The sequence below is a fragment of the Thermobia domestica genome, chromosome 13 (genome assembly GCF_964235325.1).
Source record: "Thermobia domestica chromosome 13, izTheDome1.hap1.1, whole genome shotgun sequence".
Lineage (NCBI taxonomy): Eukaryota > Metazoa > Arthropoda > Insecta > Zygentoma > Lepismatidae > Thermobia > Thermobia domestica.
This window is the reverse complement of record NC_137466.1, coordinates 19703372-19728076: the sequence shown is the minus strand read 5'-3', so window position 1 is coordinate 19728076 and position 24705 is coordinate 19703372. Positions and strand designations below refer to the sequence as shown.

Below are 24705 nucleotides of genomic sequence, written 5' to 3'. Positions count from 1 at the left end.
GCAATGTAAAACAGAATTACTAATTCGAATCTTATCATTTAATCTACTATGACATTAGTGTTAATTGCATGGAAAACAAAATAATATACATACAATATGTAACAGTGTTCCAACAAAAATTAAAACTAATATAGTTTGCAATGTACAGCAGCATCTATTCTCATCGAAACGAAAATGATATGTTTACAGCATCTATTTAAAACGGCACTGTTAAATCTAAACATGTTTAAGCATAGGATTATTTTTCTACCGTTTTGTACCGCCCTCCACACCTCTTCAGAACAGTTTTTGTAGTCCTTGTTTTAAAAAATAATTTTCCCAATTATTATTTGTTTTCATATATGGAGAAGATTTTTTTGTGTGTGTCGCTTACTTCGCTCATCTCCGGCAACGATATTGTCGGCGACGTGTGCAAAGTACGCCGACACCGACACCGATATTATCGGGGCTTCCTCGGATTTTGTCGGTATCGTGTGCAAACACGCTAAGAGTTTTAGTGGATTAGTGAAGATTGCTTGAGAAAAAGACTTGTTAATAATGCTCGTAAATGGAAACACGATAATATGGATACATTTCTTCAAAAGAAACTGTGGAATATTATCCATTTCTTCAGATCTTTTATTTTCAAATTTACGAACTACTTCTACTATTTCTTGTGGGGAAGTTGAGGTAATGAAAACTGACTTACTAATATATTGAAGCGACTGTTTTCTAATTGAGTCATTGGGGGTAGATATATCACGAAATAGCTTTCTTTGCAACGGTAAAAAAGTGATTATTTAAGTACTCAGAAATCAATTTTGGGTCATTTATAGTTAAGTTGTTGTCTTTTATACCTAATTTTTATATTTTTGTGTTTTTAATTTACCTTTTCTAGTTCATACTTTAATATGTTTCACGATTATTTGCATTTATTACATGAATTGTTTATTTTATTACTGAAATAGTTCTTTTGGGGGGATGGGGATCTGATCGTTTAGACAATCGGGCGTCATGATCGTTTTTGTAGGCGTCTTGATCGTTTTGAAAGTCGGGCATTCTTCAGACTAGTGGGAGTTGTGATTTAGACACAATTACGTAACATTCTTTGTTTTTTTTATTTCTTTTTTGTCTTTCACAGGTATTTAGGCAGCAAATGATTGAATGATTATTTTAAAATTGATTTAAATCTGAAATGTTGGGTCTCCCATGAATGAAAGACTGCGAAACCATGCACAAAAAAGTGTTACATTTTAATTCAAATAAATAAGTATAAAACACCAATAAGTAGAGAAGACATATAGGTTTAACATGGAGAAAACTCAGGAAGGTTCAGTAAATTCGGTCCTCTTATAATTGGGGAACTTCATGCATATTTTAGAGGTTCCTCCTGCATATATGGTTAGCAGATGCGTCTTCGCTTTGGACCAGGCTTCGATTTCCGGTAGAGTGATTAAGATTAAACGTTAAACATTAGGGAGAGTCGGGATGGCTCAGTAGTAGAGTACTCACCTTTGGCGCATGGGCTCGTTAGTTCGATCCCGGCTGCCGACAAGTACTTTATGGTGCACAAACACTGTGTGTGTGTGTTTTTGCGGGGTTCACCCGTTTCCTCCCACTTCCGTAATTCCATAGAATTGAGTTAAATAATTCTGTAAGGCATGCAGTGAATATATGATTATGTAATGGCAAATTGGTTGTTAATTTTTCTGTAACACTTGTACCTCACATCAGAGTTCAATGAATGCCTTCGAAGTTAAAAATCGCTGGAGCCAAAGCCAGAAGTTGATTTTGCGGAGAGGGAGATGCAAAGCCGGTTCCGTCGCCCTACCGATGTGACTGTGCTGGAGCAACCACTGGTTACGGCAATCAAGAAATGTTGCCCAAATTTTCAAGAAATTTTGCTCAGTTGACGCCAATCTTAAAGTATAAAGATAATCATTGATTTAGGCTGACGTTTTCTACAGTGCAGTTAATTGGCACAAACATTCACTCGTGCACGCCTAGTATTTCGTCCGCGTAAGAAATTTCTCTGGGTAAGCTACACTAGATGATAACGGGACTCAGTTCAAGGGGAAAAAAGAAAAGGTGGGAAGCTTACTTGCAGCCTCCATGATGTCACGTGACCTACTCAAGAGGTGGCGTTCGCAGCGCCACAAGCGGTGCCGGTTGAGTTTTGCAGCCTCGAATAACAGAAAAAGAAACATCACAAACTGTTACAGTTTTCGCCTTCTGTCACATTTACTACTGAAGATCACACTTAGTGGGTTGTCATCCATGGGATGACATTCTGCCTCAGTGTGTGAACTTTGTGAATTACGCGTACAATTTTGAGCCAAGTTACTTTTATTTAAAAAAGCAGTGGAATTCAACTTTTCAAAATCATACACGCAATTTATTTTAAAGTTTTAATTACTGATAGAAGATAATAATAACAGTATTGTTATGTTCTATTGTTAATATCTTCCGAGAGACAGTTCCTTAAGACTCTAGAGCACAGAAAAGGAAACTGGCTCTGAGTATGATTATTCTCTATCGTCACGTTTTAAAGTCAATATCTCCCTGAATTTTATTTTCCGTTGTGGTGATACAGCATTGGGAAAAAGGTGCAACAAACTCGTAAGATTTATGTTGGAAAAGCAGTTCGCGCCATCAAGGTCAAATCTTCAGAACTCGACCTAGTTGGCGCATTGCCTTGCAAGTTCAGCGTACGACCTTCAAATTAGTGTGGTAGGAAGGGAAGAAGACGGTCGACTGCGTGTGTATGTATGTGTGTTGGTGTGGAGGTATCTACCTACGTGACGAGCTACTTACCGTATCATCTGTTTCAATGCCACGCTGTCTATTTAATATTATCGAAGTGACCAGGTTATATAAAAAATCCATTATAGTATTGTACTATCATTTATAAGTGCTTGCAAGTGGTTACTTCTAATTTGATGAAACTTATTTTAAATATTATCTCGAAAAGAAGAGTATGTTCATGTGTGGTATATGCATCAACATAGTTCATGTAATTTGTGATTTCTTGAAAGATTTAAACTGAAATCGATAGCCTTGACTTTCGATAGTGATTTGGAAAAATCTGACCTCTTGTATTGGCAAACTACGTATTCGTGATTCGGAAATGGAAGTTTTTCTTTTCTTTCTTTTTCTTTTTTTAATGAATAATGTATAATGGCTTTCTAATACCTTACTTGGTCAAATGTTTATTAAATAAATTTGTGACAAATTTTGCCAATGGTGAAACTGGCACCTCTCTCTGCTTCCTGCGATAGTGTTTTCAAAATTTCATTTCGTTAACTAAATAAACCAATCTTGAGTTTTCAGTGATATCTTTTAAAATTGGCACAATACATTTTCTGTATGTGTGTGTTTCTTGCAAAAATGTGCAATTTTGTGTGTTGAAAAAAGTGTGGTGTACGCCTTTACTCAAATACAAACTTTTTTGTGTCATGTTGGAGGTGATTCTGGCAAGTTTTCTGTGTTGGAGTGAAGCCTAAAATTTCGGCATGATCAGCTGGATCTGGTTCCGCCGTGCAAGAGTAAGTTAATTTTTCTTTTTACTTTTCTAAAGATAATTTCATTTACTTAGCATTTACATTGAAAAAGCAATATTGTTTCTGTCGATATTAAGAACAATCCCGGGAACACCCAAAAGTCCCCCACACCTAAGACCTACATTATCGACTAACTCGAAGAAGAAAAATAGACAATGTGTTTAGACTTTAAAGGCCTTATGCAGAATCGTGTTGACGTATGATTAGCGTCATACTAAAGGCCTGACTCTTGCAGGAAACATACGTATGTTAGTCCAACTCTTTAGTATGACACGCGTTAGGACGACTCTGTATAAGGCCCTAAATGTCATAATCTGAACTAGTTACGCAAAACTCGATTTTACTGGAGAAATACTTCACTTCAAATAACAAACTCGAAGGTACATTAAAAGTAGCAGATTGGCTAGCACTTCTTTCCAAGGTTCGATCCTGGTAAGGATACTTGACTCGGATAAAAGCTACCCTAACAACAAGCTGCTTTGACAGTGTAGCTTTGGTGTTGGAAAGATGGTGTTAACCCAATGTAAATCAACCGCACACACTTGATAGTGGAATAAATGCCAGACAAAGGTAACGGAAATTGACACTGAGGCTGTCGATATCAACAAAATACCGAAATTTGATCGATTAATCGAAAAATACCGAAACTGTCGAATATTGCGATCGGTACGAAATAGTAACAGATAGAAATTATATACATTAAATGCATGCATGTATTTTCAAACCCAGGAGCAATTGCTCTCCCGAAATGAGAACCTTGCTTGAAATAACGTTCAGGTGATTACGGTGATCGGTTACTCTTATAAGAAAGAAAAGACCTGTAACAATTTAAGAAAAGATCGCCTGGCAACTTTGGTGCAACCTAAGAGAATTATGTATTATACGTATCAGGTATTATATTAATCAAAACTCGAAACTCTTGTGTCGGTGGATGATCTTGCTCCCCCTTCGCAAAATCTGAAATGACACTACCGATTTCAAGACAGTTGAATAATCGGGAATGAAAATTTACACTATAAACAGGGTGACATATGTCTTATGATTGATAAGGTCAAATACCATCTATTAGATACAATTAGAATTTTCAGATATTTCTTAACTACAAAAGTTAGCTTGTAAGTGGATCTAGCTCTGGGCCGGGGGTCTAGGCCCCCAGTGTTTTGAGTGACAAAAATAATTTAAACTCTTATTTATGTATTTTTTAAAGTTTATAGTAAACTCATGATGTACACTCATGTCCAAAATTATTGTCACATGTCTATAAATATATTTTTCTAGGAATATAATTTGATAACGAATTCGCCGGTATTTCTTATGATGTTATTTGGTGTATAATCGGCAAAGACATGTATGTGGCAAATTTCATGTCTAAAGAGCAGTAAATAAGAACAATAAAACGAAAATAAAATTGTCTTGTCCAGTTAACAACATTTTATTTTACTCATCATAATTTTTGTATTTATAATTCTTTTCTTATGAAATTTACCATAAATATACATTTCCCGATTATACACATAGTATCAGTATTAAAAGTACCCTCAAATATATTCTTGCAAGAAGACAGTTATGGATATGCGACAATAATTTTGGACATGAGTGTACCTATGGTAGTCTGGATCTGGCTTCCCTCCCCCCACTTCTTACCTTCTATATCCGCAACTGTTTGTGAGAAAGGAACAGTTTGAGAATAATAGCTAACTATTTGGAGTATTATCATCATATTTATTAAGCACTTGAAAATTGTAGTCCAAAGTAGGGGAAACTATAATTTTATTACCATCGTAAGCTTGAATCACTTTATGTAAAAGCATGCAATTTGTTACATGTGATTCTGTTTGGTAGTACTAATAGTACTATGATTATGTTATTGATTTATGCGAATTTAATATAGATGGCGCAGAAAGAGGGAGAGAAACTTCGATTTGTTGGCATAGATTAAAGAACTTAGTTGGGTGGACAGTTCCTTAATCTATGTTATTAGTTTATATGTAAAGTCTGTTTTCAGCACTAAGGTATCACCCGGTGGAGTAGTTACGCTAATAATTGCCATGTCGAAGTGCGTAAAGGCATATACTTACAGCATATTAGATACCCGTTCTCACTCGGGACAGCCTTATATATATATATATATATATATATATATATATATATATATATATATATATATATAGATAGATAGATAGATAGATAGATAGATATATATATATATATATATATATAGATAGATAGATAGATAGATAGATAGATATAGATATATAGATATAGATATACACACATTTCGTACACATCTATCTTCATCTCACCTCATTTATCTATCTATTTTCTATCTCTATCTTATTCATTCATTTAAATCAAATAATTTAATGCATTTGTGGCATTTTTGCCTAACCTCGTCATGGATTGATTTTTCATTTGTTCACAATTCTTGTACTTCAACATATTGATCTAGTTTTTGTATGATATAAGAAAGCTAGAAAATGAAGGAATCAGACGAACTGTTAATAATTTTGTTAATGCAAATAAAACATATTGATTTTTGTATTTTTTTTAAAAAAATTAATAATTACAAACATGAATATTAAAATTTTTTTCTTTCGTATTACGTTTGCCAAATTCTTCTTTTCCTTAAGTCCAATAAAAAAACTCCCAATAAAAATTTCCGCGCACTCGAGTTGAGGGAAAGATGTTAATACAGGGTGTCTAAGACATTGAGTTTAGGAACTGCAGTATACCGTATTTCTGGTATAACTTTTTTTCTTATTAACATTCCAACATAAAAATCAAAACTTAACACATTATTTTTTCCCGTCCCATATTAAGCATTTAATCTGCATTAAGGAAAGTGGCGAAAGGAAAAAAAAAAGAACGATTTCAAAGTGAAAAATAGTAGCTAAGTGTACACATATTGATGATTTAGCCACTAAAAATGTGTTCTGACATTTACACTTATTGCATAACTACAGTAGTATTCCAGCTTTAAGTTCTTTAATGGAATAGGTTCGCTATGTATGTAATGTTGGTTTGAAAAAATTATCAAATAAAAAGCACACTTAACTTTGGTTAAAACTTAAGTTTACAAAATTTAATTGTTAAATTAAGTTTTTAGAATTTGGAAATTCCAGTATTTCTAGTAGGGTAAAACAAAATCCAGTATAATTCAAGGACTTCCACTACAGTAGACACCTTGTGATATCTTGATTCGAACTTAGTATTCAGCGCCTAACATATGACTTTTTAATTTAACTCGAGCCCAAACCTCTGGCGCCCAAATGGCTTCGCGCTCAAACGTTCATTGCCCAAACGGCGGCACCCAAACGTCACGTACCATTCTCACTGGGTGTTTTAACCCTGGAAACTTTTACCCCATGAGAAACTTTATCCTCTTTGTCGGTTTCTAGTTATTTCGAAGAAAAAGTCAGAAGTCACATTAAAAATTGATAATATCATTGAATATTATCTCTGAGGGCATGCACTCACTTTAAGCAAGATACCCTTATACCTGAAAATTTGGTAGGGGTATTATTTTCCTAGGAAATCAGTACCCCCTTGTCGGTTCTTGATTACTTCAAAGACAAAATCAAATGTTATAGAGTAAAGGGGGTGGCGAATCCGGACATTCTAAGGTTTTTGAACATTTTCTTGGGAAGCAACATACGGAGCGCAACACGAATTTGCCAGTTGAAGCACCGTACCTCCCTCACGTTCAGCGTAGAGTTGAACTTCATGGAAGGCAGAGTGACGCATCAGTGCGGTGTGGAAAACAAGTCTGAAGGTAAGTAACGCCATAAAATTGGCTTCTTCTAATTTCTGAACAGTCTTACTTAAGGTATTATTAGAACACAATTGAGATTTTCGAAGTCCAGTTTCGTGTGAGTAAAGAGTCACTTATGCTAATCATTTACGTCAAGATCAAAGCCCAGTTACTCCTCGACGCCATTTCTGGTGATAAATAAAGTTAACGATGCGCAGGCGGGGCGAATCCGGACAATAAATGTGAGGTGAGTTCGGACACCTATTTCGGACATTTTCTTACGAAATCTATGAGATCAAAATAAGAATAGTTTAGACTATATATTTTTGTAGGAGGTGAGTTCACATATTCATAGGCACATATGCACTGCAAAATATTTCTGGAAATAATAAACAAGACGAGAAAAACCTTCGAAATAAAATAAATTGATAGTAAATTAATTAATTTTGGAGAGGAAAATTACCTGTTATAAAACTAGCCCGCTCCGACCTTCCTGGGGTGGGATATGGAGCCACTTTGAAAATTTAAATAGCGACCTCATTTTTTATATCAGATTCTGATTCTACGGGGGAAAATACGTAAATTTTATTCGATAAGTAAATGGCACTCTAATCAATAAAAACTAGTTGCACTAAGGTTTCTTCAATTGTCATTTCAGAATAATTGTGCAACAAACAATGCTAATCTGTCTTATACTTCATGACTCGTGATAGATGGCTCTATATTCAGCAAAGTATTTATTTAGTGAAAAAATACGTTTTATTTAGTTATGCTTTACGTTTTATTTAGTAAATAAAAATACCTTTTATTTAGTTTAGTTTTATTTATTTAGTTATTACCGGTAATAAAATTGATATGACGGAACCTGTTTCCTGTACGTTATCTCAGTATAGGTGTGTCACTGAGGTGACTGAGGTGACTGAAGACCTCTCATCTTTTAGTTACAGTAACTGCTCAAACTGACTACCTCTAACATCCATGAATTTATTGATAAGTATTTCAAATAATTGTGCATGACTTAAAAGTGTGTCTGGTAAATTTTGTAGGCACATTAAGTGCTACTTTATGTGAAGGGAAAATGGCAGTACACGTTATATTTTGCTTTATGTTAAACTTTACACAATACATTGAACCAATTTCGTGACGTCTGATTGAACTATTTTTTTTTTTCAGATGGTTAGACAATACATAGGGAACCAGCATAAGTCATGGAAAGAAGATGACTTTACAATGCTGTGGCTACGTCTAGGAGAGGCATGTCAATTCGGGAAGCAGCTGAAAGGTTTAATATTCCCAAATCTATTATGCGTGATTAACAGAAGAAATCAAACAAGAGCTTACAATTAGAAAGGCTGGACGTAAAAGTGTTATTAGTGCTGCAGTATAAAAAAATACTTGCAGAAAGAATTTCTACATTACAAAAGAGAGGATTTGGTCTTACGTACCACGATATGCAAAAGTTGGCCTTTGATTTTGTTTCCGTACAAAATATTCCACGTCCCTTTAACACAAACGATTAGCTGGTTCTGCACGGTTCTCATTTTTCATCAAGAGGCACAATTTATCTCTGAGAAAACCACTAGACCTATCCAATGCAATAGTGCAAGGGTTTAATAATGAAAATATGATCCGTTTCTATGAGTAATTGAGAGAAACTTTGACAGAAACATCGTTATGGAATCACCCGAGCGGATGTATAATGTGGACGAATCGGGCTTGCAGCTCACAACACACCGACAAAACTGCTAGAAAAAGCTGGAGGAAAATCTGTTGTCCAAATAACGCACGGAGAAAGAGAACGTAGCACCATGGAATCACCAGGGGAACGATTTACCTGTGGAAAGAAATTGCACTTTACAGAAGAAATTGCTAGTGCATCGTGCAAAACAAGTGATTGTGGTAATTGTAGCTTCTGTGGTAAAAATTATTATGCATGTGACTCATAAATATGGATCTTGGATAGAATGCACAAAATGTAAAATATGGTTTCATGTAAGATATGATGGTGGTAGTGTTAATTGTTCATTCGTATACGGCTAGTGCATTTAACTTGAAGTGTTCATATTGCAACAGCATTTTTATTGCAAGAAACTATGTAGTATAGCCATACACTAGCTAACTAGACTATGTGATTCACGTTTAATTAAACAATAGTCATTAGATTATTAGAAATCTAGTGTTAAGGTCTTTACTCAGAAAAGTTCTAATGTTGACTTTTTAATTCAGAATCAAGTAAGATACACATCCTTTTGAGCTTTTGTACTGGAAATGAACCTATATAATATTTCTTATCCTCACTTATAAGTCATTTGTATTAAGAAAAGTAAACATAAGGTAAATGTTGATATCGCATTTAATGTGTCTGATGATTTTTTAACATATTTTGATTTTAAGAGTATTTTCTACTTCGTCCGGATTCGCCTTTGTAGTTTCCAGCAAAGTGGCATCTTCTCTTCTGCTGAATGCCATTATTAAGAGCACTTTATTATTATGTGTTATATGTAGACTAAACTCCAAAGAATATTTGACCAGAACATAGTGGCTCTCTCCGCTGAATTAAGATGACTACAATACAAAGTATCTGAACTGTCCGGATTCGCCCTCCTTTACTCTACTTTAAATTCATAACGTTTTGTGTTAGATCTTAACGCACACACTTTAGTACCAGGAAATTTCATTGAGGGTAATATTTTTCTCTGAAATCAATACTCCCTGTCGGTTCCTGGTTGCTTCAAAGACAAAATTAAATGTTACGTCATAAATTGATACCATTCCGTGTTATCTCTTAAAAGACGCACTCACTTTGAGCAAGACAACTTTATACCCGAAAATTTGATAGGGGGTCACGAAAACAAATTTATTAAGATTTTCTTAACACAAATAAAAAATACCAAACATCATATAGCAACCAGGAGATGTCCCCCTAGAATTTTTTTTCGGACACCCATGCCCCTGTCGGTTCCTGGTTGCTTCATAGACAAAGTCAAATGTTAATTTTTAAATTGAAATAATAATAATAAATTTCGCAACTTAGTGCTAACGAAGGCCTACTGCTTTCAAGAAGAAAGAAGCTCAGCGTAGAGCATACGTTCTCAGTAACTTTTATTTCTGTCATTGTAGGTCAGATATTTCTTTCTTTTCTTTTCTTTTCTTTTTTTTTTAATTCAAATACTTAATCCACGGTGTTAGTAAAACTCAGAAACAGAATTTGCTGCCACGAAGTCCCGAAGGCCTTAAGACGATCAGTTGAAGATTTTAAGTTGAAGTGGACAGTGCATCGCGAATCCTTTTCATTGTTGCTGGGTTTCTCGAGTTCTTTCATTCAAGAAGGTTCCCAATTATAGTGAATGCGACACTGCCAGCAACATCTCATTTATTTATTTATTTATTTATTTTCGTTACGTACTAGCCAGCACTAAATATTGTTTAAACATTGAAGACACAAGGTTTGCCTGTTTTCACCGGGAATAGAACTTGAAACAACGCGCAACTGAAATATATGTACACACATATACTAACAATTCGTCTTGTCAACAGTGGCGTTTTGTGACATAAATTTTCGGCACTTCACAGCCATTAGAAAATTCTAATTTCAGAGTTCTTTCAGTATATTAACCAACAAAACAATAAAAGTCAACATAAGTAAACCATATATGTTTATACATAGTAAAAAGTACCCATTCATAATAAAATGCTTCATTTCGTTTGTGTATGAAATAAATTTTGCTATTCTTCGCGGCAGCCAATTTGTCAATAACTCTTTTGATGCCTAGTTTCTACCATTTTTTCTCTATTGATACTATAGCTAATGCATTGAGACGATTCTAAATTATGGCATTTCTGTAAATGTTTTTATATTCTTTAATATGGTAAATCAATTTTAAGTTTTTGAAGCGGACACCGGAATATCCACTGTGATTTTCACGAGTTTTATTGTGTGCTGGAACATTTATAAACCTCAATCTCTCTACAGATTCACCATCAATTTCACGACGATATACTAATTGCATGTGCATTAGGCTCGAAACGTTTGCTGTCTCATATACTTGAATTGCCAGGTATGCTGTTTTTCTAACTATTAACAGTTGCAGAAGTGTCCTTAGTAACGAAAGTTTTTCCCTATGTTCTTGCATTGTTGTCTCAAGACAATTCATGACTTTATTTTGTATTTACGTTCTCTGTCAGAGGTGAGGCTATAAAGGACAAGTTTTATAGTTTAAAAATGAAATTACTGTAATGTGTTGGATGGTCTCTCACAGGGAATTGAACCTGAGACTTTGCAGTAAAGGAATACACTAGTCAGTGTACAAATGAGGAGGGCAAGACTACATGAAATCAACCAAACGACGGAAAACACCAGAGTTACCTTCGGACTCGTAATGAGAAAATACAATATGTTCAAACACACCCAAAATTTGATGCAATAAATCAGAAGTGAGCGAATGGGACTTTTTCCTCTACAAGACTTTTATAATAGGAATGAATTCTGATATAATGTTTGGCGTGTTTACCCAGAAAATTTTGTTGGGATGGATCCAAAGTTGGAACGGAGGAAGGAGTCCAATACTACAGGCACTAATCTATGTACTACTGACCAGAATTGTACGCCCGAGGAATGGAATTCAATTGTTAAATTCTGCCACCTATAATGTTAGAAAAAATGGTAGAATTATAGTTTGCGTCACCCGATTTGGCGTGTGGCATCAGTCAATAAGCTCGCAGTGCGCTGTTACTAAACCTTCAAGGAGGAATCTTATCAATCATAATTGTCCACAAATAGCAACAAAATCAATTGTGAATGATTAGATTCCTCCCTAAAGGTTTAGTAACAGCTCACTGCAATTCGGGTGACGCGGACTATAGATTGTTTTTATAAGAAAAGAAAGAGTACAGGTGAAGTTTAAGACGAAGTCTGTAGGCTACACCAATAATTTCTCTACTAAACAATTATAGTTTTATTATGAAAGTATACAGTCAGAAAAAGTATTAAGTATAGATTGGAGCTATAATTTCTTCATTTCGTATAGCTCCAACCTATACTTAATAAATGTACACCCTCCATTCCGAAAGAAACCGAACGTTTTTTTTAAAAAAAAAGCAATGTACATTTTGGAACAAATCATTTTTATTAATCAATGTATTCCCCTTCTGCATCGATACACATATTTGCACGCTCCAACAAGTTGTCAAACGACTTCTCCATGTCCTTTATTGGAATGGTCTTTAGGATGGCGGTCGTCGCCTTCTCAATGGCATCAATCGATGCGTGCCACTTTCCTTTCATCGCCAAATGCAGTTTCGGGAACAGATAGAAATCGCACGGAGCGAGATCTGGTGAATAGGGCGGATGATGCAACCGAATAATGTGATTTTTTTACCAAAAATTCAGTTACAAGTCGCGAACGATGTGATGGTGCATTATCGTCCAAAAGAGTCCAACTGCCGATTTCGCGATATTCGGGCCGAATACGACGAATTCTTGCCAGCAAACGCTTCATGACGCCCAAGTAAAACTCTCCAGTGACTGTCTGGCCGGGCTGAACAAATTCTTTGTGGATAATTCCTTTTGAATCGTAAAAACAAATCAGCATCACCTTAACTTTTGACTTCACCAAGCGACTTTTTTTGGGTGTTCCTTCATCCGGCGCTCTCCATTCAGCACTTTGCCGCTTTGTTTCGGGCTCATATTCAAAACACCACGTCTCGTCACCAGTTACAATCGATTTCAAGAAGTTTCGATCCTGCCGAGCACCTTTAACGATGTCTTTGCAATGCGCAATTCGATCAACTTTTTGGTCTTCGGTGAGTTTGTGTGGTACAAACCGCGAATTAACCTTCTTAAGGCCCAAAACTTCGGTCAAAATGCGGTATGCGGTTGTTTGAGGAATGCCTAATTCCGTTTCAATAACTTTCACCGACGATTTTTTTGTTATGTTTGATGAATTCACGCACTTTTTCGATGTTTTCTTCCGATAATCCGGTTCTGGGACGGCCTGATCTTTCGTCATCATCCAGCGTCTCTCTACCCGATTTGAATCGCCTGAACCACTCGTAAACTTGCGTACGGGATAGACACTCATCACCATTTTGTAGCATTTGGTGCGTTTCACTAAAAGTTTTACCCAGTGTAACACAAAACTCAATTGCAGCTCGTTGTTTGAAACTCATTTTTCGACCGATGTACACAACACACTGACAGTTGAAACGCAATAACTTTGTTGGCGTGCATCCAAATGTCATGACATTTATACCAGTTGTCAATGAGGGACTACGCCATCTACCGGTAAAATATTACAACAGATGGCACTAGTGGTACTATTTGTTTTCAAAAGTTCGGTTTCTTTTGGAATGGAGGGTGTATGTCGAGTTATGAAGTTTCGAGAGGGGGATCCGAACCCGGTGGATTCCCGCGTGGGTGCGCTCCTGGTGTTCATACTAGTATATTGTTAATATGCTTCTTACAGTTCTCTTACTTTTTTTCTTTTTCAACCAGATGTTACAAGTATATTAAACCTTTCAGGTCCACTGCTAATTTCGTTCAAATAACAGGGAAGGAAAGCAAAAAATGATAATTTCATCTCATAATCTGTCAGCCATTTATTGTTTTAAATCAACTTCAAAATTTCGGCACAGTTTAGTTTACACCTCCTGATGATAGGATATGTCTGTCGAATATGTCTGTTCTAACCTCTTTCTAAACTTTCCCAATCCGTCAGTGCACTAAATAGTATGCAGCAGTTGGCAATCGCTCCCCTACACAATAGGGCAATGATAAGACTTTTGTAACAAGAAATCTTCCGAGAAAAGCTTCCGTGTATGTTTGACAAACAGACCTTAGACTCAATAGTATTTATAGAATACTTTTAGAAAAACCTAACATTACAAACCTGACAACGGCATATATCTACTCACCTAATATTTTTTATAGTTCAGCATATATTTAATTTAATTCAGAGATGTAGAGGTATAAGCGTGGGTATAAGCTATACTTTTGAAAACGGTCGAGCGTATTTCTACCAAAAATTCTAGCAATACACAACTAAAACATATGAAAAAGAAGAAATAAATACATATACTAGCAAACACATTTAGAAATCAGTCAATGTACTACCCACACAACACGTTTTCACTTTTGCCACATTGAAATACATTGAGAGAATCATGTCTTACCGCATCCAATACAATCTCCGACGTGAAGTAAATTACGAAAAAAAAAGAAGAAGAAGAACACAATATTGTGGAAGTGATATATCTGAACGTACATTACTGCAAATAAAATATTAGTCTTCTTCTATTTTGCATGTGTTAGAGCAGCGTTTCCCAACCGGTGTGCCGCGGCACACTGGTGTGCCGTGAATGGGCCACTGGTGTGCCGCGAGGAATCGAAACAAAATTATTAATTTTATAGCAATCAAATTGCAAAATGTATTGAAAATTGTATATTTGTATTTCACATTACTATGAACCTCTACTATGAATCTACAATTTTAAGTTTCATACCGTGTTACTGTTCTGTACATTTCTAATGTTGAAAAAAAAGTATTTGTTATCATTGTTATGACCATTATTGCTTCTTTATTGTTGCAGACTATTTCGTGACGTGAAAATCTAAAATATCATTCAATCTTTTCGACAAATTACCTATATTTGTGTTTTAAAAGTAAAAGAGATTTGTTCGTTCGTTCGTTATTTAGTGATCTTCCTTCTTAGTAAAGGGTTGGATACAGTTTTTAAAAAGAAAGCGTATTTTTAAAAACCTGAGTCCAATATTTCATTGCAATTGTTTTCTATTTATAAATTATAATGAAAAATAAGCATAAAAAACAGTGATCGAGCTTTCTCCTCTGTGAGAAGGAGATGAATAATCACAGAAAAAAATACCACTGTGTTTTATATTTTTTTTTAAAAAAATAATATATATAAGTGTGCCGCGAGAATCCAAGTAACACCCGTAGTGTGCTGCAAGTTGAAAAAGGTTGGGAAACGCTGTGTTAGAGTATTGAAATAGGAAAATCAGTTCCAAAATTTCTTCAGTTTCTCACAATAGAGTAGATAAGATTTTACCACCGCTGGCTGTAGCAATGTTACAGAGTATAGTATGATTTCATAAGCTGTTCCCTTTTCTTAGAAATGTTTACTTTATTTAGGCAGGAAAATCTGCCCGAAAGAAATATCACAGATTATATACATATTAAATAAAAAAGACTTGAAAATAAGTTGAAATTCAATTTTATTCTGCGTTAACTTAAGATTCTCTGGGGAAAAGTTCTAAACTTGCCATCCCCTTCGGTACGACCTCAGAAAGCCATAATTTTGTTTATTCTATTAGTTTGTTTTTATAAGGAATTGGGACAAAAAGAAATGCAGATAACTGATTTAGGTAAGGGGTTATATACTACTATATTCTTCTATTTTGTTTTGTTTGAAGCAGTGGCGGATGTACCCTGGAGCGGGGAGCCTAGGTCCCCCAGTTTTTTGAGTGACAAAACAAACTTAAGCTATTTTTTATATGTATATTTTTGGAATTTTATAGTGAACTCATGATATACCTAACATTGTTTGACTTCTAGCTGCTCCCCTGTTTCTACCTTCTGGATTCACCACTGGTTTAAATCGTTACATTCAGTGCTGGTTCGAGGCTTCTATGAATGCTTCTCCAGTAAGTCCCACCTTTTTTTTTTTTAAAAAAAAAAGAAAACAAACGATGACGTTGTTAGCCTCATGCCAAATGAAAAAAGAAAAACAGTGGAGTGAATTTTACAGTGAATTTTTATAAATGCTCTATAATAAATATATATGAAAGCTGATAAAATTTTTAAGTTCGATCTGTAATAATAATAATAATAATAATAATAATAATAATAATAATAATAATAATAATAATAATAATAATAATAATAATAATTCCTTTGTAATCCAACGCAGGCTTGTATCCACGGGGGGCAAGGGGGCCGTCCCCTAAATTTTTACTGCCCCCCTAAAATTTTCACGGAAGACTTGCAAAAAATCTCGATTAATCCTATGTGTAAACACTAAGAAGAAAATGTAATAGAGATTATTCCAAGATTTTTTTTTCATTTTAACTATTTGACGAACGTTTCTAAACATATTTTAAAGGAGTTAAAGTAAAGTTTATGTCTTCTCGAATCTCGATATGAAATGACACAATACATATTAAAGCAAGTTTTCCGAAAAGAAGGAATATGTTCATAATACTTCACGCCACAGTTATGATAGCGATCTGGGAGGTAGGAGACGAAGTGTGAAATGCTTACTGCAAGCCAAATCATAAAAACAGGGGAGTTCTTATGTTGACATAACGAGAGCAACAGCACATGATGTCACTTAATGACGTCACTAACCTGGAGCGCTTCATGCGTAGTGTATCCATAAGCAAGCCAGCTCTGTTCACAGCATTAGGGCTGATAATATGCCAAGGTGGATTATAATTTAAGACATACCTGGAATTTGTTCGTATACTGGTGGACAATAAAAGTCATTATATTGTTACAGCCGTTGTGTGAGTTGCGTTTTACATTCAGCAAACGAACAAGATTATACACAAACAATGCACTGAATAATGCGTAAATAATTGCAGCTTGTCCTATCAAAGGCGAAAAGAACGCCGGGATTTTTTTTTTTAAATCTCATTTCGTGTTGCGCACTAATACATGTATCAAGATTGAAATTTCAGGTTTCCTCAGTTATATTCTATTTTGTAAATGTACTGACATTCATGATATATCAATTTCTTTTAGCACCAAATGAACTCTTGTAGGTTTAGTAAGTGTTTTGGAGTGGCAGAAACGGGATTAAGAATATGTGGACATTTCTTAAATTACAATTTACAGGTAAAAGGTGTTAATTCAGAACAGAAAACAAATGTTTAAGGAATTAAGGCGAAGAACATGTAAGTCATCTATGAACAAGCAATAAGATGTTGCTTTCATTTCTATGAAACTCTCCATAAGGGGCATTATTGCAGGGCTGCAAGCTAATGCACAAGGGACTTGACATATGACTATTTCGCTGCCTGAACCTACCGTAATCTAACCCGAACTACTGTTACTCTTCTACTACTAGTAGTATATTATTATTACTACTACTACTCAACTACTACCACTACTGCCTTACTATACTATTACTACTACTACTAGCCTTTAACTATACTATTAGGCCCGAAACCAGATACAAAGGTTTAGGGGACTGCGAATATGTTAGGGGGGGGGGCAAGTCATTATAAATTATCTTATAAATATCTAAATTGTGTTCTTAGTATTAATAATAAAATTTTGTATTGAAGTCTGGAGGGGCAACAAAAAGTTTAGCGGGGCCTGGCCCCCCTAGTCCCTCTGGTTTCGGCCTGGCTACTAATTAACTACTACCCTACTACTACTACACTATCATTACTACTATTACTACTACTAAGTGTGCACCCATAAATGTATTTTTTGAACAATTACGAGTATCTCTTGTAGCGCTCCTGAATTTTAGACCGACAAGTTCCTGGTGGGTTACTGGCACATGTCAACACATGTAGAGTCTAGAAGGCGTGATGCAACTATTTGCATCAAGATGTGTGAGTTTCAAAGTAAAATGAATTTGTACCCGTATTCTTGATCTGAACTGCGGAAACTACACTATCCCAATTTAAGGATGCACATTAACACTGATGTAATAAAGTAATTATGCAGCCTGTACCTAAGCTACACGAGGTTTACGTTTACGCACCCACTGGCTCAACTTTTGAAGTATTTCGTTTTATTAGCTTATCTACGTCGGCCATACCCTAGACGCCGCATGGACAATGTCGCACATAATACCAACTATTCGCAAAATCAAAGAAGATGAATCAATTATCGACAATTTTCGCATTTATTACTGCCTTAAAATGGGAAGGTCATTAAGTGACATGAATTTCCACCTATATCTGTATTCTGTTGTGGGATTACATGCACAAGATTTAATGGATTTATCAAGAAATACTGAACCCACAGGTTCAGCACCCACGTAATTGCATTCTTATGAACTGCACACTGAGAAAAATCCGTTCTTCGGACAGCGGTAGCTATATTGTATATACAAATATACGAAATCCTCTTGCTTACTACAGAAATCAGTATCGAGCATACGTTATCCATGTGCTACATACGCACTGTCCATAGATGTTACATCATGCCATTGCAGGATGTTTGACACGTAACAGTTTTCGTATATCACATGCATATGCCTATGTTACATTCTTCAGCTATATGTTATATACGTCCATTTGTATGTGAGATCCTGACCGCCAACATTGCTTCATACGGAAAGTACGTATAGATGGAACACTTATACAGAAAGTATTATAAAACATGCGTTTTCAGTTATACGTCTGCTGTACGTTAAGTCCAAACACTACAGGAATTACGCATGTAATCTACCTTTTTAAGTACGTTACCTACAATTTTTTTCTCAGTGTGTGCTTTGAAAACTAGCCATATGTCGGATTACGGGGAGAAAGCATTTTTTGTTGAAAATCATTGCTGTTTTCTTAAATATTTGTGAGGTTAATCTACCTTAAGCAAAACATACCACTGACTAAAGAGTTTCAGACAGTATTGATGAACTTGAATAGTCGCTAATGCTCTCGCCTTTGGTCCTGGGCTCGATTTCCGGCAGGGTCAGTCGGTCGAAAAGGTGTAACAGCTTTTTCAGGCCAGCTATCCTAAATGAGGTTTTTTCTAGGATTTCCTCATTCACACCAAGTAAATGCCGGGATGGTATCTAATTTACAGGCCCCAGGCCGCTAATTTCCTTATCCGTTTCTTATATCCCTCCCTGTACCGTGATTATGCGCTCGCCGGGAGTGTCATCCCTCTAACGTGACGTGCTTAAGGCAATAGATGCCGGTAATGGCCATGACTTATATCAATAAATAAATAAATCAGTATTGACGAGCGAGCGCTAGCAAGCGAGGTCGGGTTAGAGCGCCGCAATGCACGTTGTATTGGTCCATTATAATTAATAGCAAATAGTAATTGCAAAGTTTTCCATTCCGCACACGGCATTACCAGGCTACTCAGTTCACAAATTACTTACATATCAATATCAATTATCTTTCTGCAACTTGAACTCATTCCACCTATTAACATTCTGTTTTTTACTAAGTTTTGGTCCCCCGTAATCCTAGAGAACCCGAGAAATATATTACATACTTCTTTCGTAAATTTTGCAAATTCAAACTCATAAAATAGGACAGCACCATCGTTTTCTACATACAGTAAACGTTATATAATTTTTAAAAATTAGTAGTACAGTCCTTTTTCACACGCAGTCATTCATTTTAATCATAAAATTACAGTTTTTGTGTTTATGTATTCTATACCTGCATCCACTTATCCAGCGCCGTAACTTTGAATTTTTTCTTGGGAAGGGGGGGGGGGTAAGCATTAATAAGCGTATTTGGTGCTCCTAGAAAAAGTTGAATTTCTAATTCTTGGGCTTCCTCTTTCCATCTTTCTCTTACTCTTTATGCCCCCCCCCCCCGGAGCCTGTGGGCCCTCCGCACGGCAAGGTCTGCGGGGTCGTTAGTTATACCTCTGGTCCCGTTCCATACATGAGAAATGGATTAAGGGGACATTATTGACAAATATCAAAACCATATGAATAAACATTATTTCTAGGGTCCCTAATAGTAGACTTATTTTAACTGAAATGGGCCCACGACTCATTTTTGTTTTATTACCTTTTGTGTGTTGTTTTGTTTATATAATATAGTGGACCTGTTCGATGCTTCGTTTCTAACTTCATGTTCATATCGTATATGGAGTAAGAAAATTTTGTCTTAAAATGGGCCCCTTCGAACGGCGGGGAGCTTTCCTGGGGAAGCAGTTGCCCCCTCCCTTCTCAAGTTACGGTCCTGTCACTTATCACATACCAAGCCGGTAGCCAGCCCAAAAATGTAGGGGGAGCCCGATAGAAGTTAGAGGGTCCCAATCGAAACGTATTATAGTTAATCATCATATTATAGTTCACTTGCAAGACTACAGTGAAAAGTTTTAGGGTCCAGTAAAAATTTAGAGCGGGCCCGTCCCCCCTGGACATGGGCCTGTCACATACTAATATGATGTAGGCCTATCATTAATTTTTATGTCAATTATATATTGTGAATCTCCAAATCTTTGGTGGCAACAAATCTTTCGCGGAGTACAGCATCAAATTTCGCGTGTGGAGATACTATGTTTTCATACAAGTATACAAATATCTCTTTAAGTATATTATTTCATTAATAGATAATCATTTTTTAACATAGTTTCTTTACCGGTCTGTTATTCTAGTACAGTGGCGGCGTAAGGGCGGGGCGAGCGGTGCCCCCGCCCCGGGCCCCACTTTGTGAGGGACCCCCTACGGTAGGTAAAAAATAATTACTAAGGAACCTTGTTAGCATGAGCCATACAAGGGCTGTTAAGGTTCATAATCCACACCTTTCCTAAATGTAAACGCAATTAATTGTAAATCAATATTACACCAAATGACGGATGAAACAACAGAAATATCTGTCTAATAAAGCTAATTAGTGCTGGATTTCCGTATAAACTAAACAATCTATAAGCTTTGGGTCTCACTCTCTTGGGGACCCGAAAAAAAATTAAAGAAAAAACTGAATGTAGATTAAAAATAAATAAAATAAAAGTTTCATTATCTTGGAGGCTCACAAAGAAATTTAAAGGAAACGCCTGAATGGAGGAAAAAAAATAAAACAGACGTTTCACTTTCTTGGGGTTCCCAATTTTTTTTATTTTTTTTTTTTAAGTTGGATGTAGGTGAAAAATAAATGAAATAAAAGTTTTACTCTCTTGGGACCCCAAAGAAATTTAAAAGAAAAATGTATGTGGATTAAAATATGAATAAAATAAAAGTTTCACTTTGTTCAATAACCTCAGAGAAATTTAAAGGAAAAGCTGAGTGTAGATTAAAATATAATGAAAGTCAAAGTAAATTGTCTTATTTACATTCTAAGGTCTTATGATGCAAGTAATGGGGCCCCGTCTGCTAGCATGCTTCCTAAATTATCATTGTTTATTTATTTATTTATTTATTTATTTATTTATTTATTTATTCATATATCAATTCAAGAGAAGGGTAGAAAGAAGGGATCAACGTATATAATGATTTATTAGGGTACTAGCATTCGGTTCCTAATTAAAGCTCTTTGGTGCAGCCGCTATAGTCGCTGATTCACTTCTTTTCCTTCTGTCTTTATTCTTTTGTCCTTTACAAATCGAATTTTCAGCGAGCGAAACCCTTTTGCTTAGCTGGTTTCCACATTTCTGCTCTTGTTTTTTGGCGTATGAATTTACATTTCAGCCCACAGATTTAGAGCGAAGAAAATGTTCAATAAGAAAACAAGTGTTCAAATAATCAAAATACTTCAGCATTATATTTAATTCAACTCCTGATTGTTCTCATATGGAACACTTGTCACAAATCATTCGAGTTGTTGACATACAACGTGATTCTGTTCGAGTTCGGGAAGCATTTATTGATTTCATCTCTGTCGAAGGAAAGACTGTTGAGAGTATTTCTGCTGAAATACTGAAGAAACTTCAATTTGATAGGCTTGGTATTAAGATTCCAGAGGCCAGTCTTATGATAATCAGGCTACAATGGCCGGGCAATATTCTGGAGTTCAAACTTTGATACGGAATATAAGTCTTTTGGCCACTTTCGTTCCTTGCAACAATAATTCATTGAACCTTCTGACTTACATGCTGCTCACGTTAACGTTCTGGCGGTGACTTTGTTAGAAGCAATGGAACGTTTGTTGGTATTCTTCTCTAGATCTACTCACCGATGGAATGTGCTGCAAAATCACGTAAAGATTGGTCTGAAACGTGAAAATGACACTAGATGGGGTTTAAAAGCAGAAGCTTTAAAGGCACTTTCTAGTCAATTGGATGAAGTAACTGATCTGTTGGAAGATCTGCGTGACACTTCGATTGAAACGCTTGACTAGAAGAGATGCTGGTTTTCTTCTTGCAAGCAACTTCATCGCTTTACTATATTTCTGGTCTGCAAATCTCTCATATATTGATCGGATCCAAAAATGCCTTCAATCTAGGATATGAGTTTCAATCATACTCTTATTCAGTTACAGAGCCTAGTTAACATCATTAATATCTGGAGACTTGAGCTGGGCAAGGAAATCATATCCACAGCTGAAAAAAGTTGCAGGGCATGGAACATAACTGTGCGTACACACAGTAGAAGAAGATGCATTCCTGGAGAAGCAAAGAATGAAACCTGCAGGCCGAAGTGTGAGAGCGAGGAAGGGCTAAAAGCATGTTGCTCTGATTTGGGTTTGTTCTACCCGAATGACCTGGATGGCTTATTATTATTTTAGGATTGTAAGGATTTAATCCGTTCACTAAGGTGTGCTCAGAAAGCTAAAGAACAACTTGAATTTTCACCACAAGGTATCCTGAAATATGTATCCTTAATGGGGCTTGAAATTTACTAAAGTTTGGCAACCGCTCTTCAGATTTTAATAACATTGCCCGTATCCGTCTCATCATGTGAAAGGTTTTTCACCAAAATGAAATTGATAAAATCATACTTGCGTTCCACAATGAGTCAGGAAAGATTCACGAATCTAGCCATTCTTTCTATCGAAAATGAAATAGCATTCACTGGATTCTGATAATATAGTTGAAACTTTCGCTGCTACCAAAGCAAGGAAATTATCATCCTGAATGTTGGTGGAACATAGGCTGATATGGTAGTGGAACTACTGTCGAAAGTAGTTTCATGTTTCAAGTAAAGGCAATAAAATATACAAAAGTACCCAAAAAAATGAAATCTTTGTTTTACGTCCCACGGTTATGCCGGTTAGGCTAAAGGGGACGGTGATGATGAGAAATGAATGAAAAGGTGGAATGAAGAAAGTGGGAGGAAACGGCAGAACCCCGAGAAAACCCACGAGCACGATGTTTGTCCACCACAAAGACTGGAACCCCAAGCACCGGAGGTGAACTCTCTACTACTGAGCCACCGCGCCCCCAAAAGTACCAAAAGAGTAATAAAACAAAACTGTCAAAATTTGTCTATTGGCTGGTGATAGGTGGTAATGAAAAGTAGGATGGCATAACCCGTAGTAGAATTCTGTGCTCACATATTTAATCTATAATATTCCCAATTATTCAATATATTCAAGATTTTTTTGTTATAATATATTCTAATACATAGACCCTACTAAGTATGTTAGTAAATGGCAATGGAAATAGTCATAAGTGACAGAATATAAACATGACTGAATTATTAAATACAAAATAATATAATCATAAAACAAGTGCGAAATCTGGAAACAATAGTAAAAAAGACAAGCAGGAGAGAAATATTTTAGTGCTTAACTATTCATTGATATTTCGGCAAAAACAGCGGGACTAAATAGATCGTACATTATCACTGGAGAGAAACCGAATATTAAAGTGAATGGGGCTAATTGTAGGAAGAAAAATCTAATCAAATAAAACCCATCTAACGTAAATTCAGACAGGTGAGAAACCATGAATAAACTTAACCATATGAGAAATGCGCAGGAGAAACATCAAAGGCGAGAACTGAACAAAAATATTCTAGAAAACATAGCGCTTACACTTAAAAATAGCATCGGTTATATTATTATTTGCAATTTTTGCAATATCAGCTCATTCTTACGTTTTGTACGTAAATTTGTCTCTAATTGTATTATTAGGAGCATTACTTCCACTATTCCATCTAATTACAGTACGAGTTGATACTACGATAGTATAGGTGTAGGATAAACAGGATTCTTGATTCTTACGTTTTGTTTGTTCTTAAGATTGTTATTTCTGTTGTGGGTTGTAGTTTCCGTTACATGTATCCCTAATCCTTTTTTCTATCATGTCCTTTGTTTAAAAATGAATTAAAAAAAATAATAAAAATATGCAACGATAATCGTAATCCAGTTTTATTTGTAGATACCAGTCTGAATGCGGTTCTAAGCATTTAAAAAATAGACAGGGTTGCTGAATGTCAGCAATATTTGTGTAATATATCCCAGATTATAATGATCTAAACACACACACATCAACGGGAAAGGGGGAGGAGCAAACAGAAAGAATGATTATGTAAATGAATGTCAAAAATAGAAGTGTATAAATCACGATTGTTTGAAAAGGGGCCCCAACCTACTTCACTGGCCCCGGGCCCCAGTTTGCCTTACGCCGCCACTGTTCTAGTATAAAATTAATAAGTTGGCACCAAATCAGTTGCAAACACTGCTCAACTTACTATCACATTTAGTGACGTCATATTGTGTGGTGCTCTGGTTTTGTCAACCTAAGATCTCCCTAAAAACAGGAGCAGGAACAAAGCGTTTATATTTTGTCGATTGCAGTAATGGCGGTAGGT

At 35.7% G+C, this 24705-nt stretch overlaps 1 protein-coding gene across 1 annotated transcript in view; it reads left to right on the top strand.

Annotated features, from left to right (window-relative positions):
• The first annotated feature begins 2155 nt into the window (after window positions 1-2155).
• Window positions 2156-24705, top strand: part of LOC145668040 (trypsin-1) — a 422035-nt gene continuing 399485 nt past the window's right edge. The window contains exon 1 of the mRNA XM_081735514.1: window positions 2156-3524. The gene's annotated coding sequence lies outside the window, so the exon portion shown is untranslated. The remainder of the gene's footprint in view (window positions 3525-24705) is intronic.